The sequence below is a fragment of the Talpa occidentalis genome, unplaced genomic scaffold, assembly GCF_014898055.3.
Source record: "Talpa occidentalis isolate TD23 unplaced genomic scaffold, MPIMG_talOcc4v2.1 talOcc4.7, whole genome shotgun sequence".
Classification (NCBI taxonomy): domain Eukaryota; kingdom Metazoa; phylum Chordata; class Mammalia; order Eulipotyphla; family Talpidae; genus Talpa; species Talpa occidentalis.
The window spans coordinates 16,536,080-16,563,246 of record NW_023605083.1 but is presented as its reverse complement, the minus strand read 5'-3'; the positions used below and the strand labels follow the sequence as shown (position 1 = coordinate 16,563,246).

General features: G+C 37.9%; 1 long non-coding RNA gene across 1 annotated transcript; it reads right to left on the bottom strand.

Annotated features, from left to right (window-relative positions):
• Positions 1 to 1,452: 1,452 nt before the first annotated feature.
• LOC129144806 (uncharacterized) lies at positions 1,453 to 27,167 on the bottom strand. Its single transcript, XR_008549446.1, has 6 exons — positions 27,125 to 27,167; positions 19,113 to 19,199; positions 12,520 to 12,631; positions 2,401 to 2,522; positions 1,637 to 1,803; positions 1,453 to 1,493 (listed from the first exon to the last, which is right to left on the bottom strand). It is a non-coding gene; the product is annotated as an uncharacterized LOC129144806 (long non-coding RNA).

Sequence of the window (27,167 nt, the reverse complement as noted above, 5' to 3'; positions counted from 1 at the left end):
TTGGGTAATCTGAAACAAACACTATTCATTGCCAAGCTCCCTTAGCCCTTTTACTTAACTAAAACAGGACTATACTATACTGTTGGACTTCCCCACAGTTTGATATAGTTTGATATATTTGCCACTGTTTTTTTTTTTTCTTTTGTTTCCCTTGCCATGGGAGTTGCATCCCCAAATACAGCTTTGCAGTAGATGGCCTGCAGTGTGTCATCTCTGTTTTCTTCTTTTGAGTATTTAAATCCAGATCTTGAAGCCATTTCTAAAACTTTTAACACAGCTTTTAATTTGCTAAAACCTTATCTATTCATTTAAGTCAATAGCATCTGTCCATGTTTTTGTGTAATAAGAGGTAAAGGTGTAAATCCACCTTTTTTTGTTTTGTTTTGTTTCAAGTACCTGCCCTAAAATATCATGGGGAAAGATTCAGGAATAAAACAAGGGCATTAAGAGTGAGTGTGTGAATGAAGTAAGACTGTCCCTATGAGGAAAGGGCCTAGTACAATACACAGATGCTAAAAGGCATTCAATATGTGACAGATTAAGTGATTATACCCCAAAGAGATTTTATTCATTCACTGCAAAAAGTTTGTGGATGTCTACTCTCTATATGATGAGGTAGTACCCTCATGGGGCTTATATTATGGACAGTAAGTCTGAAAATGAATAAGTCATCCAATAGGGTGTTGTTGTCATAAATAAGGTCTGAGGCAGCAGTAAAACAACAGGGTCTGTTTTCTGCTATTCCTTCCTTTCTAGCCTCTTCCACAGAATTGCAGTTCTACTCAACCTCAAACCATGAGCTTATCCAACTTTCACATTGTAAGGAAGTTGTGTGTGAAACATATCACTCAGCACTGTTTCATGGGCACAAATGAAAGAAATGTCTACTCTAAAACACACTCCAAAGAATAAAATATGCTACAGGGTTATTAGACAATGAACAAGAAGCATACTGAAAACAGAGTAGGCACATTGACCAGCCTGCCAGAAATGTGAGACAGATGTTATCTAAGAACAGGTGGAATTAAAGAGTGGCATCTTATGTCCCCAGAGAGTTCTTGGTTCCCCCTGGTATTTGTGTGCAGCTTCAAACAAAGTGATAACCAGTGGATTACAGATGTGGGTGAACAGGTGGTTTTATGTTCTGTTCCACTGAATTAAAAAAAATGAAAACATCATGGTCTAACCATTAATTTCAAAGTCAAATTGTTAACTCATAGTTTTCAGATCTGTGTTTTTGTTTTTGTTTTTTTGTGGTAATACTCAATGGCCATAAATCATCAACAATATTTGGCTATTGGAATATAAATAGGAGACAACTTACTTTTTTTTTTTTTGCCCATCGCCACCTTTAGAGATCTGTAGTGACCCCCTTTTATCTATACCATAGGAGTGAGACTTCCCCTCACCCTTTTACCACATTCAGGAATTAAAATGTCCTAAGTAGTCAAATTCCATTCAAGGTGGGATTTGTTCTTCCATTCATTTCACATCTGCTTTCATCAAGGAAGAGAATGAGAGAATTAAGGAAGAGAGCAAGGTACATAAAATGCTGAGCTAATGGAGCACCCAAATAGGATCTTTAGAGACTGTGACACTATTAATGCACTCATTGAGTAAACTCTCCAAATCCTACCTCAGTTTTGGTGAATCTTCAGCCACTGACAACTTGCCACTACAAGGGACATGTAGGCAGGACCCTCCAGATGGCTCACAGCATCTTTGCCACAATAGATATGGATCTGCAGTTTACTACAGTATGATCCCTTCTCCATACATGACTTTTTCAGCCTGTCACCACTTCTGCAGACGAAAGCAAAGACTGATTTAAATCACACACCCAAGACCCTGGATATACATGTCAGTTACTTGTGGAAGAACCCTCTCCTCAGCCTCTAGCCCAGTGACTCCACAGAGACTGGACTATGACTGTTTAATGTGTACTTATGCCAATCTGGCAGGGAGTGGTCAGATTCTTTTTACAGGCAGCTCCATTTTCTACAGATTTTGGTCTGAATGGGAGTGAGGATCACATGGATAACCTCATCCTACCCTACCATGCAAGGGGAAGAGAAAAGTCAAAGCTCTCTCTATGCCTGACCATCCTTTTCAAGGAATAGTCCTCTTGGATTTCTAGAGCTGGATAATTTCTAGAACAGGATGAGTTCTCTTATTAAATCGTCTTAGATACATGGTCCTAGCAGTTGGCGTTTTCTAGAACATGGGCATATTGCCACTCTTTTCCTATATTTAAGACTTAGCTGATATTCCAAGATTGCAGGAAAACCCTATTCCATACCCTATCATATATTATTCACTGTAATTCAGACATGATCCAAATAGAAATATCAATAAGAATGCTAAAGGGGGGACTGTAATATTGGAATCCACAAGACTCACCTGGTATTTTATTTAAAAAGGAATTTGTCTACATGCAAATCTGATTATATTCCACCTCTCTTCCTGGAAAAGCATTCCCATTTTCTTCTGTCATTTCTTAATTTGTAGTATCACACTCTTACCTTTAAAAAAGAGAGACAAGAAGCAGAGGATCATGGGAGGAAAATAGGGGAAAAATGCTTGTGAACGAAATCTAGAAATTTCAGATGATCATTTTATCCTATTGATCTGAATTATTCATGTCACTTTCCCCGCAGAGAAAACAAAATAGAAATTGATTTATGTTTCCTACTTTTCAACATGACCTACATCTGTCAATGGATATGTGCTTGAAGGAGTATTTTGGGAACAACATATATTAATTTATCCTGAATAACAGAAATAATCTTCTCAGAAACCATTCTGTGCTGAATGTGGCAGGATGTTCCCAGCTGAGCTCAACCAGCTTTGAGATGCAGAGCCTAGCTGAGGACTGACTGCTGACTAGTGGGGGTGATGGCCCTCAGGCACTGATTTACAAGAGTTGATAAGCCTGGGGATAAGGGAATCTTCAAAGATTGGTGCTAGGTGCCTGGAGATTTTCAAAATACATAAAATCAAAAGATAAGAGGCATCAATGTCCCAGCCTAGTGGCTAGGTCAGATCCCCATTAGAGAGGTCTGAATTTCTTAGAGGATTTTCCAGTTTATATGTTTCTGAATCCTGTTAACCATGTGGTCTTCAAACACACTTTCCAATTTCAGTGGAAAAAGTTTACATATTTCCTTATTTTAATTCTACTATGTTGCCTTTGTGCGTAACAGTGTAGTTAAAGCAACAATGAAAAAAATACCTTTCTGTACTTTATTATGAGATATGGACAGTGATTTGTTAAAAATTTTCACTCTATTAATACCCCCGTATTGTGAATAATACATTTGTATTGGTTTTATGAACCTGACCTTAAAAAAGTAAAACTGAACATGTGCATTATGCTTAAGCCATAGCATTTATTTTCATTAACAAAGTAATATTGTTTCTAGGACTTAAGAAACTATAATTAATTCCTAGCCCATGAAAAAAACACTGTGTAGGGGACTGCAATCATCAACCCTAAGATTTCCAGCCCCCACCAAATATGAGAGAAAATTAGTGTGATCACTGTATATCTCACCACTCTTCGGTCTTCTCTTATCTAATTACACATCACAGGGTTTCCCCTTGTATCGGCTTTACTATTATTTAATGTAGGCATTTCCCCCAATGAAGCAAAAAATAAAGTTATTGAGAACCCCCAATATTTATTTACCTTTTAGTCTCAACCACACAGACAATGATTATACCATTTCTTGAGCCAAAGCACAAAATCTAAAGGCAAAGATTTCTTGGCCCAGTTATGGTGGGATGCAATCCCCCGGCCAATTACTATAATCAGGGATCTGGCCACATCAAATACAGACTGCTTCTGTTTCTAATAGGTTGATGATTATGAGAGATGGACACAGTTCTAGGAAAGTGAGAAATCTTCCCTAATAAGAAGATAACAGCTTAAGGTTTTATTCTTTCATTCATTCACTCATTATTTGCCAGACATTTTACTAGATTCTGATTGTAAGCCATACAAATAAGAATGTACAAATCTGAGATTTTGGGAGAGGTCTGCCTGACATCAAAGTCTAAACCCTTCTACACTAAGTTTCACTAGAACCACCTGAGAGAAGTCATCACAAGCAATCTGAATTTTTGGCAGTGGACAAAATTCAGCACACTGGAGTTTATTCTCTTTACAAACATTTAGGAGCATGACTAGAAGAGAGAAAACAATTATCTCCAAAGGTAAAAGATGGTTGTCTTTAATTTGTACTTTGGAGGTGTAGGGTAAGGAAAAATGTCAGGCTTTTCTGCCCTCCCGCCATTAGGATAGATGCCGGAACCCTGCGGTCCTGAATGCATGCCTGATGACGGGCACCTGGAGTAGGGTGTGGGCATAGGTAGATGGGGTTCGACTGGGCTTTTAAGGGCGGCGTCAAGGGGATGCCAACAGAAGCTGAGATAGAAGCAAGAGAAGCGGAAGCCAAGAGAAGGCCGGAGAGCCCAGAGTGAACGCCTGCTGGGGGCTGGGAGGCCTGCCAGCCTACTGGCTCCCCAGCACCCCTACCTGCGTGTACCTGGTAATCCCAATAAAAACCTGCAAAACCACTAAGGACTCTGACTCCTCCTTTACCAGGTCTCCTGGATCATAGAAAACCTGCTCAGTGTCATTCCTGCCTCTACAGAGGATTTTAGAGATAATGACTTTTTAAAATGTAATTTATTCATTCATGAAAGTAGTTTGTACATATATTCGAATATAAAATTGAGAAAGTACATACACAGTAGCATTACTTGAAGTCATGTTCATTTCTTTCCAAGTTTTCGGCATTCATTTTTGTTTGACTATCTGGTTGACTTGCCATAATAAATTCTGTGATATCTAAGTGTCTCAATATAACAAGGATTATTTCTCAATTGAGTATTCAATATAAGAGAATTTTGCTCCACTTCAGAAAATTTCCAGCTGATGGACACTCACAATAAAAAATGTGGTTTCAGAACTCCTTTTAGCAGAAGATTTGAAAGAGTAGCACATCAAACGGTACTTCGAAAATGGTTGAGACATAGGATAAATACTTCACAAATCTTTGGTGTACAATATAACTTCAGTTTACAGGTTTGCTAACCAGAGGTATAGGACTTAGATTAAAAGGCATTGACTGAATCACACAAAATCCTTTCTCTCTTTCTTTCTTTATTTTTTTGTGGGACCCTCACCGGTGGCCGGGGATCGAACTGGCGCTGCAGAGGCTGTGGGCAGCCTCGCAACCCAGTGCTCAACCACTGCGCCACCAGGGGAGGCCCAAAATCCTTTATTTTTATATGCCACCTCCAAGTATCAGGGAACACTTCTTATGCCCACCCCCTTTCTCCCCACTGCTGGGCACCACAAGGACTAAACCTTGAAGATCCTTTGGGCTCAGGGCAAAATATCTAATTTCTAACGCTGCTTAATTTCTTTTGCTATATATGACATCTTTTGACAAAATACATTCCTTCTAGTTCTAATTCTCTAACTTCAGTAGGGGAATATTGTACTTAATGTATCATTCTCTATTAACTCAAGCAACTCTAAACACATTTAAAAATATTTTTTCAGCAAGTAATTAACAAGAAATATAAATTTCTAAATGAACGAATTTTAGTGTCACTCCAAAGTAAATCATATGATGCACTGTGAAATCTAATAATAGACACAGAAACAAGAAAAAACCCCAGAAATTCTATTTTGCTGCTGCCAACAGGCTGGAAATCCCCTTTAAGAAATATTTTAAATTAAGATAGCAGCTGGAAGCATTTAGCTATTCTAAAATGCTTCAACATTTCTTATAGACTGTCATTTAAAGAAGATTTTTAATCATGTATTTTAACAAGAAACAAAGAGTGAGCTTATCAGTCAAGCAATTTTTGGAAAATTGCTTTCTTGTTTCTAAGCAAAGCAGAGATTACAGATATTTGCCTCCAGACAGACCTTTTTCTTCTGAATTTTCAAGAAAATATCTCTGCTTTATGCTTGTCATTTGCCAATCACCACCCTCTATTTTCAAGGGGGTACTGGTTAGAAATGGAAGGGTATTAGTCTCACATATATTGAAACAGTAATTAAGTTTAAAATGTGGCATTTTCTCTCAACATGTTATATGCTATTTTGTCTGCTGTTTTCCAGTTTGTATTTTCAAAAACTTTGTTTTCCCAAGAGACACATAAGCCTCTTCCCTAAAATGTTTCCATAGTTTTTGTTTAATTCCTCTCAAATTTTCCCAGGACATTCCTTTGCTCCCTGAAAGCAGAGAAGTTAATTTTAGAAAAGTTGGTTAGCTTTCAATCTGTGAGCATTGTCCTGGTCACTCAGCATAGGATGTCTGCCAGTTCGCCTAGATGGTGCCCCATCTGAGGTCTGTGCTACTTTAATTTCTCTGCTTGCCTACTTATAAATTGAGCATAAAGTATATGTTACATGTAGTTTAATTAAGCAATTCACACCCTCACATAAAACTTCATATTTAAGAATAAACTATGGCATTTATATATTAGTTATAAATATGCTTCATATGGAAAACACCATAAATTCTTTGAGAATTTTTTCCTGACAATATTTTCACCTTTCTCTCTGATTTAGAAACATCACCAACACAGACAATGTAAGAACAAATCAAAGATTATAGATTATAATTCAACAATACTGACCATGGGGAAGAAACTCTGGATTAGGCAACAGACATATTTTCTTCTGAAAATTTCAAGTCCCTAAATTTGCTTCTCTTTTCAAAGCTAGATATTAGGTTTTAACGACTTACTTTTAATGATTAATAATCCACAGCCTTTGGACAAATATGGTTAGGAACATCTATTAGGTCACAGAAGGCTGGGGTATGTGCACAGCAATTTTAGCACAACTGCATCACACCCACATAACCAATTTGTTCCATTTGATATATCCTCTCCCCAAGAATTCCACATTTACCTAAGGAATCAAAGTAAGTTGTTGATTTCTGCCCTGTGGCGTTAGGGAAAAATTAACAGGACTCTGCAAAAGCTCAAAATCAAGCATATCATATATTAATCTCCTTATAAAATGCAAATGCTCCTATCAAATTATATAGACCAGGGCCTCCCCGGTGGCGCAGCGGTTGAGCGCTGGGTTGCGAAGCTGCCTGCGGCCTCTGTGGCGCCGGTTCGATCCCCGGCTGCTCCCGGCCACCGGAGGAGGATCCCACATGGCGCGCAGACCTCTCCTGCCGCCCGCTGCTCCCCTCAGCAGTGTCCTTCGGTCCTTCTGCCTGCTCTGCTCCCCGCTCTGGCTCTGGTGAATTCTCTCACCCTCCCGCGCTTCTGACTGTACCCAGTGCATGTATAAACAAAACAAACAAACAAATAAAATAAATAAATAAAGCATGCCTCTATTAAAAAAAAAAAAAAAAAAAAGAAATTATATAGACCATATTTTCATTCCTTTCAATAGTTTATGCCAGAAATTGCAAGTAAGATGAACCAAAATCATATAAGGAAAAAAATTTTAGAGTTCATGAGGAACTCTTTGTCAACTGACAAGATGATAAAATAATCTAGAAAAGAAATTTCTATGTACATCAAAATTTTGTGCCAGAGAAGAAATTGGCATAAGCTTCTATTTATTAACTAAACAGCTCCTCTTTTCCAACACTGAGAAAAGAAAGATGAAAAGAAAGGGGCAGGGAAGGAAGGGCAATGGAGAAAGGAAAGGGACAGGACAGACAGAAGAGAAAGGAGAAGAGAAAGAAGAGAGGAGAGAAAGGGAACAAAAAGCCACAGCGCTGGGCTGTGCTTCCTGTTCATCTCCATTCTGTATTCACAATCTCCAATTAATATTTGAGAACGTGTTTTTCCATCACTAGTAGAAAACCCTCGTGCAAAAATGGTCTCTAAAACATAACATCAATTTACAGTTGTTCCAGTACTGAGAGCCCCTGATTCTTGTCACTATCATTATTTTTTTAAAGATTTATTTATTTACTTATATAAGCACTGGGTACAGTCAGAAGTGCGGGAGGGTGAGAGGATTCACCTGAGACAGAGTGGGGAACAGAACAGGCAGACTGATGAAATACACTGCTGAGGGGAGCAGCGGGCGCGGCAGGAGAGATCTGCAATCTGCGCGCCATGTGGGACCCTCGCTGGTGGCCGGGGATCAAACCGGTGCTGCAGAGGCTGTGGGTAGCTTCTCAGCCCAGCGCTCAACCACTGAGCCAGCAGGGGAGGCCCTCTTGTCATTATTATTTATTCTGTTTAGTTAAAAGCAAAAAGTCTTTGTCAATTAGGTAAGAAAAGCTGGAAAAAAATATTTTAAAATTTGCATTTCAATTTTTATTTATGGTATGGTAAGAGTACATTTGATTTTGTAAGACGTCAACATTATTGTGGTGATGGCAGTAAGTGTGGTAGAGAAATGTAAAGTGTAAAGGTCAGTAGGGAGTGCCAGGAGGGGAAAGTTTATTAGTTTAAATAGGATCATGTAGGAAGACATCTTTAAGAAGATAGTGTTTCAGAAAAGACTAAAGGGAGAGCAAAGAGGGACCCATTTCAGTGTTTAGCAGAGCAGTAGGGAGTGTTCCTGGCATAGGAAAGAATCTTTACAAAGGGAGATCCTGGGTGGTGCATGCCTGGAATCAAGGGAAGGCTTATGTGGTCATAACAGAGAGAGATACAGGGGGGGTCAAACAAAGTAAAGGGAGCAGGACAGGCCCAGTTTCCTCAAGCTCCAGGAAATCTCAGAGTCTTCAGATGCTAATGAGTCTTGTGATTTTTCCAAAGAGAGATTTAAAATTATGCAAGTCCTCAAGTGTATTTGATGATCCAACACCTTTATTTCAGAGTATCTCAAAGCACTAGAGCGCTGTGCGTAGTTTTCATCTTAAGGTCCCAGGCTAGAGTGAGACAGAATGGCCTGAGACAGGCTAAAACTAGCAGGCATTTAGATGGAGGCTGCTCCCAATCATAACCTCCTGGCTATGTGACTTGACATGCAGCAGAAATATTGGCTTTTATCATTAGAAACATTTCACATGTAGCACATTACATCATCACATAAATGCTCCAAATGAAATAAAATTCTACCAAAAAAAAAAAATCAGACAGTGTCTTAAAGTACACAGAAGTTATAAATCACTAAGTCTGCCAAGCTTTCCATTAATAAAAAAAACAGGGTAGGTTCTCCAGATGTTCCTAATCCACAGGATTTGGAGTGCCGATATTTTAACCTGTCTCAGCAAAGGACATCTCATTTTTAAGTAAGAAGAAGAAACGGTATTGCTGTGAAGATCTTAACAGAAGATTAACATTTAAGTGACTTACATAAAAATGCATTGGCTATTGATGTGTTACAGGAAGTAGCATCTCAATCAAAGGTCCCTAATGCAAGAGAGGTGTGCTTCTCTGTTGAATTTAAGACTATGCAAAGCTGAGACAAGTATTCTCAATCACTCTGTAGTACCTCATCTCTAAACCTCCACTTTCCCTAACTTCTTCATTATACCTTTTAGCAACCTTGCCATTCAATTATAACTTCTAAGAGTAAGAAATAATTTTAAGGGTGAGCATGTATAGCATCTCCACCCAAGGAGAATACACTGTGCCTATTTTATTTAATTAAGAAAATCTCTTGACTGTCCATGAAACCACTTGATCAGTTATATTTTCCATACTTTGTCATACTATATATGAAATAATGTACATAGAAACATCTTGAAATGCCTTAAGCATTTTCTCAGGAAACACATTCTCTAAATAGCCTGTCACCTACATTTTTAAAATATGCTGTATAGTATGAACTACCTTCCCATAAACTAAAAAGAGGCAAATTTTCCTTTGTGACCATGAAAAGTCCATATTCCCTCTCTTCATGACAGATCATACACTCCCTACATTCCTTTTTTGTACATCCAAAGGATGACTTTTCCTTCCAGCTTCTTTGCATGTAGCAACAGACAGGGAAGACTTAGCAGATATATGTAAATGCCAGAGGTGGCATGTACAGAAGAGCAGGGGCAGGTGCCTAAAAGGCTCCTGCTCCTGAAATCTGCCATGTGCCTCCTTTCCAGTTTGGGTGTAATATCTAGCATGGATTGTTCTTGCCAGCCCAGGTCATGCTGTCTGCTAGGATGGAGCCCACTCAGCTACTCCACATGTGAGCATGGACTGTGTCCTTTAAGTGGGTAGAATGGGGATTTCAGTTTAAACAAATAATACATCTTTGTTCCTTATCTGAGAATCCATCTCTGCTAGATACTCAGAGTACCAGTCTTGACCATAAGGCAAATGCACTAGAGTGGGTAAATGTGGTAGCATTTCTATGTAAAAAACATTATTAACTATACTAAACAGTTGTTCAGATATTAACATCATAGAAGTTCAGTAGAGCTATTATTTTGGGATGATTGGAACCATCAGGGAAAACTTCAGAGATAAAGAAACTCTTATTGCAGCCTTGGGAGATAACATGAACTCCAGTAGGGCAGCTGAGAGACACAGAGCTGGGTGCAAGCAAGGGCTTTTAGTGGGAAAATATATTCCTTCAAATGAAGCTTTGTTAAGAGTATCAGGCATCATCCGGAGTGGAGAGACTGTAACAAACATGACAAGTGGCAATGCCCTTGGATTTTATGATCCAGGTTAAATTAACAAAAAAGAAATGAATAAACACTAACTATCACAGAAAATTGTAATAGATGTTATGAAGAAAATAAAACAGAATGCTGGCATAGGAGAGGGATGGCAACTTCAATCAAGATGGGTAGGGAAGGCCTTTCCGAGGAGGTGGCATCTGAGCTGTGACAGTGCCTACGGCAGAAAACGCACAGGGCAGGATTTCTTCAACTCCAGGTTATAGAACTGTGGTGTTCTGGGATGTATCCAGAAGCATTTGAGGGTAGAAAGAATGCTTTTCCATAGAGATTCATTTTGTAGAGTCATAATACACACCAGCGTATTAAAGATGGTTTGAATTCCTGCAGTGAGGAGAACCTATGTGCCTGTATATGACAGTTATGATTTTGGTGGTGATGAAGATCTGTATGTGGGAACTGGTGGGAGTATGCATTAACATGTCTACTGTATGTTCTCAAAATGCTGCCTGACTAAGAAATTTGAAGACCCCAATAGAATAAAACCTGAAAGGGACTCCCAATAGTTGTGACAATTGGCAGCCTCTTTGCAATTAGATGCCTATGTATCATACTATTTGAAAATGAAATTTACAAAATAAAAATGTGTGCTTTGACCCTATTACCCTGACAGGGATAATGCTGAGTAGGTTTTAATGAAAAAGGATGTTTGACTGGGGACATCATTCATCACTATTTTTCTTGTCTTAGCAAGAATGCTTGAATCAGCAAGCAGCACAGGGTATGGAGAGAAAGGGAAACATAAAAATTTAGGGAAGACAACTTAGGCAAGCAAATGGGTATCTTATCTGGAACATGGCAAAGACACTAACTAGTGAATTAAAAGCAATCATTTGGTATTGGGGTGGTGAATTAGAAATAAAACGAAATTAAAAAAAACATCTTATGGGCCTCCCTGGTGGCGCAAAGGTTAAGATGCAACCTATGAAGCTATCCACAGCCACTGAAACACAAGTTCAATTCCCGACCAGGGAGCAGCCCACATGGTGCAGCAGACCTCTCTTGACTTGCCCACTGCTCTCTTTTGCAATGTACTTTGGTCAATCTGCCTGTTGCGCTCCCCACTCTGCCACTGGTGAATCCTCTCACCCTCCACACTTCTGGCCTATACCCCAGTTTTTGTGTACATAAATAAATAAATCTTTTAAAAAATCTTTCAAGTCAAGAAAGACAGAAGAATGAAATCTCAATAAGAATTAAAACAAAGTCAAAGTCATGATATAAATGACCTGGAGCTGAAACTTTAGGGGTGTATCACTCATTTTCCAGGCAAACTATTTGAGTCTTTTTTTTTTTCTTTTTAAAGATTTATTTATTTATTTATGTGTAGAGGAACTGGGGTGTAGGCAGTAAGTGTGGGGGATAAGAGAACTCACCAGGAACAGAGTGGAGAACAGAACAGGCAGATCCACTGAAATCTACTGCTGAGGGGAGCAGCAGGCGAGACAGGAGAGGTCTGCTGTGCCATGTGGGTAGCTCCCTGGCAGGAGCTGGGGCAATGATAGTGCTGAGACTTAACCCGTAGGCCACCAGGGAGGCCCTACTTGAATCTTCTTAATAGGAATGATTTGAAGTGAGTTTTAGTAACTTTCATTGAGAAAGAATGTATGGGATTAATAGGAGAAGAGATAAAACAGAGGTAGGGAGAGTCACCTCAAGGTCAGTTTCAAAAGTACAGGTGAAAGATAAGCAGTGCCTAAGGGAGAATGGAACAGTGGGAAAAGGAAAAAGGCAAGAGAGGCTAAAGTTGTTTCACAGGTAGAACAGAGGAACTGGCTAGACCAAAGAGTGTTACTAGCACAGATATGGAAAGAAGATGGCATCTTTATCAGAATTGGGAAGATATGTTAGGCAATTAATTTAAATTTAAGGTGGTGGTAGCAGGTACCTGGGAGCAGTTTATCCATTCAAGCTGGAATGTTCTAAATTTGACTTTCTGGTGGATTATTTGTAAAGAGATGTTCTGCAGCCTGATCTGATGTTGAAGGGAGATTTCAGATCTAGAGATAAAGATCATAGAGAGGATTAGTTTAATATAGAAGCTAAGGTAACTGACCAGACTTTTCCTGCTATTCAATTTTTATTAGGTGTGATTCTGAATGTTACTTCTCCTTTCTGTGACTCAGTTTCCACCTATATAAATAGGGGATAAAAATACCAACCTCATATTACTATTGAAGGGGTTTAACAAGTTCGTACATAAAGTGGTTAAAACATAACTGGCACTAAGTATTTTCTGGGACCACAAGTATGTTATTTTGTTACTACTGTTATCAAATGACATTGATGATGGACTTTCTAAAGATTTATTTATTTATTTTATACAAGCACTGGGGACAGTCAGAAGCGCGGGAGGGTGAGAGAATTCACCAGAGCCAGAGCGGGGAGCAGAACAGGCAGACTATCAAAATACACTGTTGAGGGGAGCAGCGGGTGCAGCAGGAGAGGTCTGCAGCACCATGTGGGACCCTCGCCGGCAGCCGGGGATCAAATTGACGCTGCAGAGGCTGCGGGCAGCTTTTTAGCCCAGCACTCCAACGCTGTGCCACCAGCGAGGCCCAATGATGGACTTTCTAAAGCAATGGACTAGAGTAATGATTTCCAAAGAACTCTTTATTCTCAATATTTAATTGTACAAAACTTCTTACTCTTTATGAGAATGAGTAAATTATGCATATTGTTATTGAGTTTTCATTTTGGTTTTCAAATACAGGCTCAGAAAACTAGCATATTAAAGAAAAAAACACACTATATTGTTTTCTTGTGTACAAAGCAGTCTTATTTCCTTCCTTATCATTGATTAAAAGTAACATTAAAGTAACATACAGACTAGACTTACTAAAAAATACTGAAAATTTTAGTACAATTCAATAGTCTGTTAAATTGGAATAGACTTAGTGGTTAAAAGAGATGTATGCAGATAGTATCCCTTTATTCCTGAAAATTCTATTTTATTTATATTGCTGATGGTCTTCATCACATTTAGCTCAGATACACTGCATTTAGGGTTAGGGAAATTTTTTAAAGATTTATTTATTTATACAAGAGCTGGGGTACAAGCCAGATGTGGGGGAGGGTGAGAGGATTCACCAGAGACAGAGCAGGGAACAGGTCAGAAGAACCAAAAGCACTGCTGAGGGGAGCAGCAGGTGAGGCAGGAAAGGTCTGCCAAGTCATGTGGGTATCTCCCTTACCGGTGGGGAACCAAACCGGCGCTGCAGAGGCTGTGGACAGCTTCACAGAGCTGCACTTAACCCGCTGCACCACTGGGGAGGCCCATTAGGGAAAATTTTGAGAAAAAAAAAAAAGTTTCCAAAATATATGACTATGAGGCTATTGACTAGTTTTAATAGAAAACCCTATTTATTTTACATCAGAATGTTTGCCAGTTGTTGCTGCAGTAAAATGGCAATGATTATTAATGCAGCACTTTAGGGAAGCTGGTGTGAAGAGCTACTTTAAAAATGCATGCCTGTTAATCCAGCCTGCCTGTCAAAGTGGCCCTTCACAAAGGAGAGGATTATCTCCTCAGCACATCTTGTGCTGTTACTCAGTGAGGATGTTGCACTGGTTCAACTGATGATGGTTTTCTGGAAGCAGTTAATACCCTGAAGTGGCATGCTCAGATGAGAACTGTGCAGTTTCTCTTCACGAAAGGAAAACATTCCATTCAGATGTCTTAAATGCAAAAACTCAAAAATAAAATTGCAAGGCATGCTTTGGGTTGCTTTTTAATGGCTGAAAGATATTTTTAATTTGGACCTTAAATAAGGATTCAGTTCTTTTACTAAATATTGTAATTGTGACCAAAAACATCTGTTTACAAATCTGATGAAACAACTATCTTATGTAAAATATACAGATTAGACTTAAGCCTTTAAAAGTTTAAGTCAGATACATATTTTTAGTTATTATCACTTCAATTTTGTTATCAAATGCAGCCATTGCAACCAGGTAACAGTAAAAGGATTTAAGCAGGGGCTGTTTTCAATTGCTGATCACAAAATATTTTTGTTTTCAATTATTGCTTCTTTCCTAGCAGTTGTTACTGTGAACCAAAGGACAGTTTACTTTAAATTCATAAAGAGCAAAATGACAGCTTGGTGTTTAATGCTTTAAACACCTGGAACCAAACAAAGTTGCCAAAACAGAAAATTTACAACTACATTTTATAAGAAATAATACACTGTTTGTATACATACTTCCTTGACATGAAGTCCATATGACTTGGCACTAGCTGAAGGATTACTTTCCAAAATGTAATAGGCCAGAGGTTGGGTATGGACACCATATGCTCTCAACTTCCTAGTATCTGCTGTTATAATTAGAGAGTTCTGACTTTGTTCAGGTTTATTATACACATGACCCTAAACTGGCGAGGAGAAATTGAGATTGGGAGATAAACTTGACAAATGAAACAATATTAGGGCAAGATTAGAGTTTATTTCTAGAAACCCACTTGTACCTTAAGGAATAAATGAAACCCAATTGTCCTTCTCAGCAAAGAAGGTAAATGAATTTTTCTAAAACCTTCGAGGCAGTCATACTGATTTAAAATATCAAATTAAGTTTAAATAGTTTGAGAAATAAAAGAACAAACAAAAGTAAACCAAACATACCCAGAAATATGACTGCAGAGTCAGGGATACCAGAGGGGACAGAGGTGGTAGACAAAGGTAGAGAGGGCCCAATGGTCTATGGTGGAGGATTTTGGGGGCTTCATTGGTGGGTGTGGAGGTAACATATATCAGAGGTAACACATATCCCCTAAATCATGTACAGAGTTGTAAACCAATGTTACAGAAAATAATATATAAATGTATCCAAACAAATATTAAAGTCTGAAAAAATACATGGTCAGAGTGCTGGCAGGTGGAGGGAGAAACATTTTCTCCCCCTTTTGTGTCTATATATCCAGCATCTATAATAGTGTCTGGCACATAGTAGATTCTCAATAAATAATTATCAAATCAATCAATTACTAATTATAGCCGTATTTTTTAAAGGACATGGGCAAGTGATACAGATATATAATCCACACAATTTTCAATCAAATTATGGAATTCTAGCCGCATATGGGGTTGGGAAGTGATGGTGGTGTCATCATTGGCAATTATTGCATGTTGCCATTTGGCTTTCATTCATTCCTGCATTGGAGTTTTCAACCTGATAGTTTGTTCATAGGTTTGTCTGCCCCACTAGACCGTGATGCCTGCTTTTCTCCATGGATAGCAAACACACTGTTAGATGCATTAATTACTGAGATGCCAATTATGGAGTGATAATGTTCTCAGGATTTTTCAGGTCTTCGGGCCCATTTTGTTTTATTACACTGTCCCTTAAATGCAGGTGGGGAAGAACATATTTATTCCTCTAAAGTTCCGCCGATGACCACGTGATGGCGCTAGCGCTGCACCATAAACAAAGAATAGCTGTTCAGTGTAGGTTCCCTAAGCCAATCCAGGGGCTCCCTCTCTCTAATTTTTCCACCCACATTTTTTGCTGTGCTTTCCCTCAGGTCCTCCTCTCGGTCCAGTCAAGCTTGATACATATATTACTTGGAAAGAAACTGTCAGAATGGAACTGGGTATTGTTCACCTGAAGCTGGAATTTTCTTTATTCTCAGACAGGTCAAATCTATTTATTCTTCCCACCTGGGGGAAAAAAAAAATCTAAAAATACTTTGAACTCTGTTTAAATTTGTGCATTATTAGTTTGAGGTATAGGTCTTTTTATATTGTTTTTGCCTGGCCCCTCTAAGCGACCTAAACAAAGTAACAACTAAGTAAACTATGTCCTAAAATGCTGTGAGAATCCGCCTAAGAAAATTTAAACAACACAGCCAAAAACGTAGAGTATTACAGAGTTTAAAGACACATGGATCTTTACATTTAAAGTAAATTGAAAAACTCAGGGTACAAAAAAATAAATGATTTGAAAACAACCTACTTACTAAGAATTAAAAGTGAGTTCAGATAGCAGATAATCTGGTTTTCAAAAACAGAAATGGGAGGTTTTCAATATAAGTCAGGGTTTTCTTTCTTAATGGAGGCAAATATGGTGAAATTCCACAAGATTTATTTTTTGTTCGTAGACGACTTTATTGAGATATAATTTACACTTAAGAAGCTAATGCTTATTCCCACCCACCACCCACACCCCCCCCCCCACACACACATTTCTCTAGTTGTTCTGGCTCCATTGTTGAGAAGACTCTTAACACCATTAAGCAGTTTTGCCTGTAAATTTTTTTTTTTTTTTTTTTTTTTTTTTTTTTTATAGAGGCATGCTTTATTTATTTGTTTGCTGGTTTGTTTGCTTGTTTTTGTTTATACATGCACTGGGTACAGTCAGAAGTGCGGGAGGGCGAGAGAATTCACCAGAGCCAGAGCGGGGAGCAGAGCAGGCAGAAGGACCGAAGTACACTGCTGAGGGGAGCAGCGGGCGGCAGGAGAGGTCTGCGCGCCATGTGGGACCCTCCTCCGGTGGCCGGGGAGCAGCCGGGGATCGAACCGGCGCCGCAGAGGCCGCGCGCAGCTTCGCAACCCAGCGCTCAACCGCTGCGCCACCGGGGAGGCCCAGTTTTGCCTGTAAATTAACTTTATATGTTGTGCTGAAAGTCAACTGATGGTACTGATCTGTTCCAGTTATCGCTCTGCCTATTCTACACTTTGGTTTAATTACCGTAGTTTTATAGTAAGTCTTGAGATCAGGTAGTGTGAGTCTTCCAACTTCATTCGTTTGGGGGATAATTTTGGCTATTCTAGCTACATTTCTTTTCCATATAAATTTCAGAATTTTTTTTCAATTTCTACTAAAAAAATCGATTTGGATTTTATTGGGATTGAATTAAATATATAATAAGTAGGCTATTAGTAATTAGTTTGTAAAAAGCCATTTCTTGCTAAGAAAACTTCACTTTCTAACCTTTTCAATTTTCCCCAAATTGCCTCATCTCTGAAAAATATTTTTAACAGCCTTTAGCAAGATCAGAATTTATTTTGAAAATCTTGGAAATCATCCAATCCATTTTAAGCTACTCTTCCTTGAAATAATAATATAAAAAGCTCTGTAGTAATTTAAATCTGGGAAAAATTCTTTCCGCAATTAGAAAAAAATACATACACTTTATATGTAAAACCATAACTTCAAAATGGTTTGGGTACTTTAAATTAAAAAAAAAATTCCCATTTCATTTAACTATTAGTTTCTAAATACTTCTCCATATACTAGATTTGATAGGAAAATATATTGTCTATTTACCTTAATTCAGTATATTAAAACAAATTTATTTTTTCTTCACAACTTATCCCACAATACACATTAATTATATAGTCATAATATACATACAGAAGGTTTGAAAAGCAACACAGAAAAATACACCTGCAATATTTTACTTTTCAAATGTTTTCAGTCTTATGTTATTTTTAGTCTCACTTGTGTTTCTTTCCACATGAAATATTTCAATGATCAGAAGTAAAAACTTGAGAATAGGGCCTCCCTGCTGGTGCAAGGGGTTGGGGCGCAACCTATGAGGCTATCTACAGCCACTGTAGCACAAGTTCGAGTCCCGCCCAGGAAGCTACCCACATGGCGCGGCAGACCTCTTCTGTCTCACCTGCTGCTCCCCTCAGCAGTGTTTTTCGGTCAATTTGTCTGTTCTGCTCCCCGCTCTGTCTGGTGGATCCTCTCACCTCCCACACTTATGGCCTGTGCCCATTTCTTGTATGCATAAATAAATAAATCTTAAAAAAAAAAAAACTTGAAAACAAAGTCATACTTATTCTCATTGCCCTACATTTCTTTCCAGTATGTGTTATGTGGCAGTGACACATGCTGAAGAAAGCAGTCCATGCTGTACCTTCCCAGATACTACCATTCACTTTAGTCCACCCACCTTTTCCCAGTTTTCACTGAAAGGAATACCTAGATTATAGGATAGTGTCTTTTATCTTTTCCAAATCCAATGTGAAGTGAACTGTGACTTCAAGGTACTATTGTCTGCAGCATCATAACGGAAAGATGGTTTCAAGAAATCTGTGGTTACTCTACATGTTAAAGGCACCCTCTGCTGGGATTGCTAGGGAGTGCAAAATTATAGTCAGTATCTCCCTCACTCACCAAAACATTTGTGATTCTCATATTCTTTCTCTCATATGTTTTCCCCTAAGTATAATATTTTCTACTATTAGCATGCATAGGAACATCTGTCAAAATTTAGCATAGTAGCTAGTGCTTCTTCCCCCAATCAGTGAAATACATAACAGAATTTGCTATAATTAAATTAATACATTAAAGCTTGCAGGAATAGATCTATTTGGGGAATGACTATTAAAGATTATTAATAAATTGATTAAATTAATTCATATAATGAATGCTTAACAGTTAATATCAATTTTATTATGAAATGTTTAATGACAAGTAGAATCTTTTATATATCACTATAATATTAATGAAAAAGTAAAAACAAAACATACATACCATTTCAAGCTCAGATTAAGGCACCACTGTATCCTACTTACAGGATTTAGTAGCCATGGGTTCAAGTCCTAGCTTCGTCTTTATGTCCTGTGTGAAACCAGAAAAGTTAATCACTCTGGCCCGCAGTTAGTTCATAAAAAATATTGAAAATGACAGAATTCATAAGGTTAGGAAAACTAAATAAATGTGAAACATTTAGGCCAGTCCTTGGCATACACTACACTCACTAAAAACGTTAATGAGTTTACAGAAAAGTAACTCAGATAAAAATACAAAGTTTATTTATTATACATTTTTAATTCTCCATTAAGGGAGCTTTGCATGTCCTAATTTTCTAGAGTGAGGATTTTTTTTAATAATCAGGAAAATAAAATGTAAAACAGATTATTAATATTAGTCCTTATGGGCCAATGGAACAACTATAAATATCAAGAAGGCAAAACCTCTATCAGGTCCTAATATTAGGGCAGTTTAGAAGAGGAGCAGAGGGCTCCATTCAAAAGATCAAGATGGAGAAGTGCAGCTGTTAGAATCTTCCACGGTTTTGAAAATGGACAAGGTAATTAATACAAAAAGTGATGGGTCCCTACTTTCTGTGGCAAGGGCTGATGGCTTGATTTTTGCAAGTATTGAGAACTGCACAAACCTAATACTTCCTGACATGTGCATTCCAATCAAGGAGGCAGGAATAAGTCTATTTCTTGTGTTGGTAATTACTATTTTTCTTTAGGATCCCATTTAATAAAAACACAAATAATTCACTTATATAATGATAAAATGAATTTTGGAGTAAAAAAATGTTAGAATGGTATGAAAAGACATTTCTAATGCTGAACTCCATACTATGGCAGCAGGAAATGGGAAAAGTACCAGTTTTAGCACAATGTAACTGTTCATATTTATTGTGGTTGTATAACTTCTACGAACATGAAGGTCTGATAAGCTAATTCATAAAGAACGAAAATAATGCTTATATACTTATATACTAAAATCTTATATACTTAAGATTATATGCTTAAGATTATATTAAATATATGCTCATATATATCATATACATACAAACTACCTCCCTGAGATATAAATCTCTTGGGATTAAGACTATGTCTTTGTATTTCTGCTTCTTAGTGCCAAACTTATTTATGTATATTCAGCAGATATGAATTTTCACCCTCACATTTTGGTAACAGAAACGCACATTTTGTTTTCTTTAATGAACTTAAACTTGACTCCAAGTACCCACCCCAACAGGCTGTCAGGCAATTCAACCTCTGTAAGTTGGAATATCCTTTTTTCTGCTCCAAGGTTAAGCATTACTCAAAGCTTAGGAATTTTGTTCCTGGGTCTGGGGAAAATGCATGTCAGTTATCTAGCTGCTGAGGTGGTCACCACCACTTCTGTATCATTCCTGGGAAACGTGGATTTCTGCCCAGCTTGGGGACCTCCATGGCAAGCAGTCACTCCCCTCTGATATTTTGCTTTCACAATCCCTCCGGTTAGAGGGACATGGTTTTGGGCTTCCCATTTCCTTTACTTGATTTTACCCCTATTTTGCACAAACTAAAATGTTATGTTTTAGTGTAGGTTAAATTAAAAGAACATAGGCAATTCTTTCTACTCTAAATAAAGTCTGACTATTCATTGCCAGGGTGAGACCTCAAAACTTCTTTATTGGATTACAGAGACTCAATATGAATTATTTCCTTTTATATTACTATAAAAAGTTTTTAAATCTCTTTTAGTTCCCTTGTCATAGCACCCACATCTCATTTCAGACAGAGATTAATCTGGGGACAGCAACACAGAAAAGCAAAGTGGAACAGGACATTTGTCTTTCTCAGTACTGTTCAAGATCATGATTTCGCTTCTACCACCTCTGGCAGGAACAGTTAAAAATATTTTTTTATATTTAAATATTTTATTTTATATAATGTTTACATCTTTTTTCATCTTTGCACAATGTATGCATTTTCATTTTGGTTATATTCCCCATACAATTGCACCCCCCCCTTATTTTGACTCGTCCTTCCTTTCCCCGCCCCTCCCCACCTCCAGTGTGTCTCTGGTTTATAGTTGTTTGTTGATTTTGATTTTTACTTTGTGTTGATTAGTCTTTTTCCTGGTCTCTTATTTAGGTTTTCTAAATTCCTGCTATGAGTGAGACCATCCGGTATTTTTCTTTTTCTTTCTGACTTATTTTGCTGTTAAAAATATTTTCAGGGATAAGTGCAAAATGAAGATGTGGGGTCCATTTTGGAAAAATTAAGAGTTTCAAGAAGCAACCATAGAACATTAAATCAAGCATGGGGTGCTTCTAAGTGTAGGGGCCCATGTGGCTGCCCAGGGGGCACACCACAAAGCTGGTCTTCTCCACTGCCTTAGTGAGGGTCTTCATCACCTTGCTTCTAACTGATGTTCCATTTTTGAAGCATGCTTCCATCTTTGCTCCATTTAGAATCACCCATACACACCCTGCACATAAGATATTCCTAAAGCAGATATCTGGTTCTACCATATCCCTATTTGAACTCTTTGATAAGTCCCCTCTGGGGTAATGTGCAAGTTATAAACATGAGCCTCAAGGTGCTCCTGTATCTGGCCTCTATTAATCGATCATCTCCATGTCTTTCCATTTCCAGCTTTATATGTCATGCTCTACCTGAGTGTCCAAGGCAAGGCTATTTAGGTGTCATGGATTCAGTCTGCAAACAACCAGAAGAAGAAGGTAAGACAACTCTGGACCATGCTACCCACAAAAGCTTCATCTCGTTTTGATTGCAGTCTGTCCTTTTAGATGATAAAGGGCTATCAAATATGTTAAATTCCTGAGCAGAGGAAAGCTCAAAACCAGAAAATCAATGTTGTTGTAAATACACTTAGGATCTGTAAGAAAAAAATATCCCCCTTTTACAAGAAGGCTATAATTTAAAGATGAGGAAGATAGCTAACAAAGCAATTACAGTGTAATATACCATGGCTATCATTTACTGAACCCCTACCATGAGTCAAGTACAACACTAGGTATTCAAATACGCTATTTATTGCTGCTTGCTATTGCTACAACTTGGGCATTCTAATTCCTATTTGACAAGTGGGAAAACAGGTTCTGAGACTATAAATAACCTTAGTAAGTAGGTTATAAGCTAGAATTAAATCCAAGTTTGCCAGATTCCAAAACCTCAGTTCTTTCCACTATGCTATGATACTGTGTCTCCCAGAAACCAATAATGTTGTTCTAAAGCAGGTATGTACAGAGAGAAGGGGCCAGAAATACTATTCCAAATTATCTAATCAGCTGGACTGAAGAGGAAATGAAGTAATTGACTTTAGGGAAAAAGAGTAAAAAGTGAAGGAATGGCATGTTAAAGGAAGAAACAGAACACACTGCCAGGTCCTAAAGAATGTAAAATTATAGGAGCAACAAGTGGTCTGGAAAAAAAAAAAAAGACGTAAATGAGCTGTGCCCAGCCGAAAATTAGCCAAAGGGCCATATCATAAGGGCTTTGCATCTAAACAGCCTGGGCTTTTTTCAGTAGGTAATGAGGGAACACCTACTGGGAAATGACTTTTCGAGTCATTCTGACATCGATTTGGAGAACAAATCAAAGGAGAAAGAAGCCACAAAGAGAGAGATCATTGAGTAGACCACTGCAGATGAAGCAAAAATGAAGACAGCCTGAACTCAGTGGGAAGGAAAATCAAAAGACAAAGTTAATTTTAGCAGCTGTAGAACAAGAAGAAAGATTTGATGACCAATTAAATCATGCTTCTGTGGTAAACATGAAAAAAAGACCTGGGTAGACCATAAAGATGTTTGATTTAAATATTTGAGTGAATGGTTTCTTAACCTAATCACTCACATAGATCTACAACCACAAGAGACTGGACCTTTGAAATTCCATCTTCTGGAATACTCATCCATTTAAGAAACCATGATCACTTTTTTATCTATTTCTTTTCTTCCAGGTTAAAGATACCTTTTCTTCTTTTCTGAGTCACACTGTTATGTGTTGTTACTATTTTAAATGGAAGGGCCTAGTTGAGTTCAATGAAAACTTACAAACATGATTTTCTTTCTTCATCGTTATTCCCTAGGAAACCAGGCCCTATTCCAGGATGACATGTTACACATGTAGAAAGTCCTTACACTGTTACAGCTCTCTACAGTCTCCACAGCATTTCCAAGAACATTTTCATTTGCTTTCCTTTGAGAGAGCTAATAGAGAATTAAATTCCTTATTTCAAACCAAGGAAAATGAAACTTTCCAAGAGTTTCGTCACTCTCAATCAAATAGAGATAGAATCCAGGTCTCAGGTTTTCTGAAACCATGTTCCTTGTTCTCTAGACTCCTTTACCAGAGAGAATTGAATTTGGGTGATCAGGAGCAAAGGGACCAGCATGTATGTGCACTCCAAGCAGGAGAATTTATTTTTTAAAAATAAGAAAACATCAACTTTCAGGATCAGGGAAAGCTAAGACTCACGCCAGTTTCTATTAAATAAGGATTCATCTGGTCACTTGAATTTCCTACTCACCCTCTTGAGACATTATGCATGATTGAATTCAGGCAGTTTGCACAATACAGTGGATCAGCTAATTGCTCCTCTGCTCACTATAAGCACAAATGGCTACACTGGTTGGAAAATCAACCCAGGGAATAGGCTATGAAATTGGTATTGAAGCTTTGGCAGCAGCCTGACTGATCAGGATACTGAATGAAAAGCTACAACACAAAGCACAGCTTGTTTTGTTTTGTTTGGCTTTTTTTTTTTTAACAGTAATTTCTAGTGGTGGAGACAGATGTTTCTTGAAGTAGCAAGAGATTTGCAAAGCAGAATGTTCCAGCACTTACTGTAATTGCTTTATTAATATTGTATGTGTTTATGGCTCCTATCTTTTGGCTTGTGGCACCTCTTACTTTAAATGACTTTGGGTTTCCTGACGACTGACTGTAAATCTTTACTTCAGAGATCCTTTGAGTCACATACCCAGTTTTGCTGCTGCATAGTGAATTATTTCACATGAGACTGTCTTTTCCTTTGCATTTATTACACCTAGAAGCCCTCAGGGGGCACTGGAGCACCATCAGAGACAGCAGTCCTATATACGAAAGGAACTGAGAAATAAATGAGCTATACTTCTATCTCTGCGACTTATTATATCATCAGCCAAGTCTCAGGTCTTAATGTCTGCTACAGTGTCATGAAGGACCTGAGAGAGTCTAATCTAACATCCTAAAGAGACTGAATCTGTCTGGGAAAATCACGTTTGCCAGGGGCATATCTTAGAATAACTTCTTTTTGGTGCTTGGTTTTGTTTCAAAAAGTATAGGACTTATTTTTAATTCCTTCCAAAGAGGGAAAAGGAACTAAGAGGGCAATGATACAGCAAATGAAAATTAAATTTGTAGTTGACCTCTGCTATGGATGCTTGTTGGTTTGCCCATAGGCTATGGCACCTCTCCCCTCCTTCCCAGCCCATCAGAGCAGCTCATAGTTGTTCCTGCACATGCCCTCCTAGGCTCATGACCCTCAGCATGCCTGCTACTAAGCTTCTCTGGGTGAAGAGGGGGAAGGGGTTTCTTTTGGTGAGTTTGAGTTTAAGTTTTGTGGTTGACATCATGATTGCTGTAATTTGCTTTAGAACTGACTCTAATGAGAGCCTGTGAGTTAAGTGCAGGCCCCGCTCAGTCAAAAGCCAGGAGGATGTGTGGAAAAGCAGCAGCCTACAAAGAGCTTGCTCACGGAGTGAATTCTGAGAACTGCTGGACTTCCTTGGCAGTGCAGGGCTGCGCTGTGCATTATGTATTCAGCCTTCTGCCCTGAGTTGTGACAGTCTAATTCCTCTGTGCAAACACTCACTACTGGAGACCTCCATACTTTGCTGGTGTCTTTCTTTAATTCATGTCTCTAGAAGAAAGTCCACTCAATATGTAATTTGAATCTAACGTGTCACATTTTTTCCATGCCAAGAAATAGCCCTCCATTATGCATAATTCAGCAGAGTAGACAAGACCAACTTCAGCTTTAGAGGAAATGTTGTTGAGAGGTGAGCTGTGGTAGCCAGCACCATCCTCTTCCCACTGACATTTGGATCAAGGCACTTTCCATCAATCAACACAGAATAAGTATTTGTAGACAAAAATTATTTGATGAAAAAAAGGAAAACACTTTTTGTGTGTTTGGAGCACACACGGAGAAAGGACATGTAGATTTTCGAACACGCCCTGCACAAAATACAAGCTTACATGCAGCTTAGAACTAATCACAGATAACCTTAGGGTACTTCAGAGGATGTGCCAAAGGAGTTTGTGTGTGCTGTGGCTTCTAAAGCAGTCAAAGAAAAGAAATAGGACTGCACACATTCTTCTAAAATGTTTCATATTGCTGCCTTTGGCTTGCAAATATTAAGAAACAAAAATGACTTTTTTTTTAATTTATCATGGTCTAAAAATATTAAAAGAGAAGGTGAATTTACCCATGACAAATCTACAGTCACATCAACAATCAACATTTGAAACCGAATCTAATTTTTCACCTTTAAAAAGACTTAAATTCCTGCTACGACTAAGACCATCCGGTATTTTTCTTTTTCTTTCTGGCTTATTTCACTGACCATGATCCCTATAATAAAGTAAAAAGCAAAATCAACAAGCAACTATAAACCAGAGACACAGTACAGTGGGGGGGGGTGTGGGGGAGGGAATAGGATCAAAACAGGGGGGTGGGAATTGTATGGGGACTATAACCAAGATGAAAATGCATACATTGTGCGAAAATGAAAAATGATGTAAAAATGTATAAAAAATAAATGATTTTAAAAAAGTCAGGAAAAAATAAAAAAGACTTAAAAATGTTGCTGTTAGTACAAATAAAAAACAAGTGGGGGTATCTATAGGAGTTATATTTAATGTATTTAGGCTAATAACATCTTGCAGGTAAACAAAGATTATTTACAAAGGCCAGGTTAACATATAATATTATTAAAATACTGCCATTCCTTCAAGCTGTTCAACTGCACAACCAATCTGACACATTAACATACTGCATAGTGAAAAGGCTGCACTTGCTACATTTTCCCCAGATTTTGTTTCATTTCAAATACTGTGTACAAAAAAAGTCATTTTCAAGATATTGCTTATCCACAACATCCCTGAAGTGCTTTGACAGCTATGAGACTTTTATTTTAGTAACTGAGTCATGTATACATGCATTTGTTTCCCCTGAATTTTTTTTTTGTATCACTTACCAACCTTTAATTCACCTTTCTTTAAAGTTACATTATGAATTTTTTCTGTTTTGTAATCAATTTTCCAAATGGATACTGCTGATCAGAAGTGATGCTATCTTGCCTATATTGTACATATGACAATTTACTGGATCAGAGTTTAATTTTTTCAATTAAAAATAAAGAAACAAGAAAGATAAACTGATGGATAGTTTCCCTTCCACATTTCTCTCTCTCTCTCTCTCTTTTTTAATTCACAGATGTGCAATTCTCAAGGAAATTATGTTCCTTGGGATGATCAGTATTCACTTTCAATAAGACCACAGGATATAACTGTTTGGTATAGAAACTAAATGTCATGATTCTGTGCCCTGTGACTTAGCAGGAAACTCTGGCTGCATGATTTTTTATATAATGTATTTTTTTTTCACCTTCACTCCCTTATTGTGCTTTTTCAATGAAAGTTAGACAGTAATAACTAGAACATTTACACACTGCAGTTAATGATTGTAATAATATAAGGTAAGAGGATAAATACTTATTATCACAAAAAAGTACAGTATAACCCTACAATGAATAAAAAAATTATTTCAGCAGTTAATGAAAACATGAACACATTTGACAGAATTACTTAGGGGAAGAAAATCGCTTGCATGCCTCCTGGGGGCAAATTAACTGGGTGTGTATGTGTTTAATCCTTTCAAGATTGTAAGTATAATTGTTATAAACTGCCACCCTCCTTGCCTCCTACCCAAGTCTGAGTAGGCACCCCCCAGTTCTATCTTACCTTTTGGTAGCTAATTTGAGTTTCTCTTCCCAAGATGCACCAT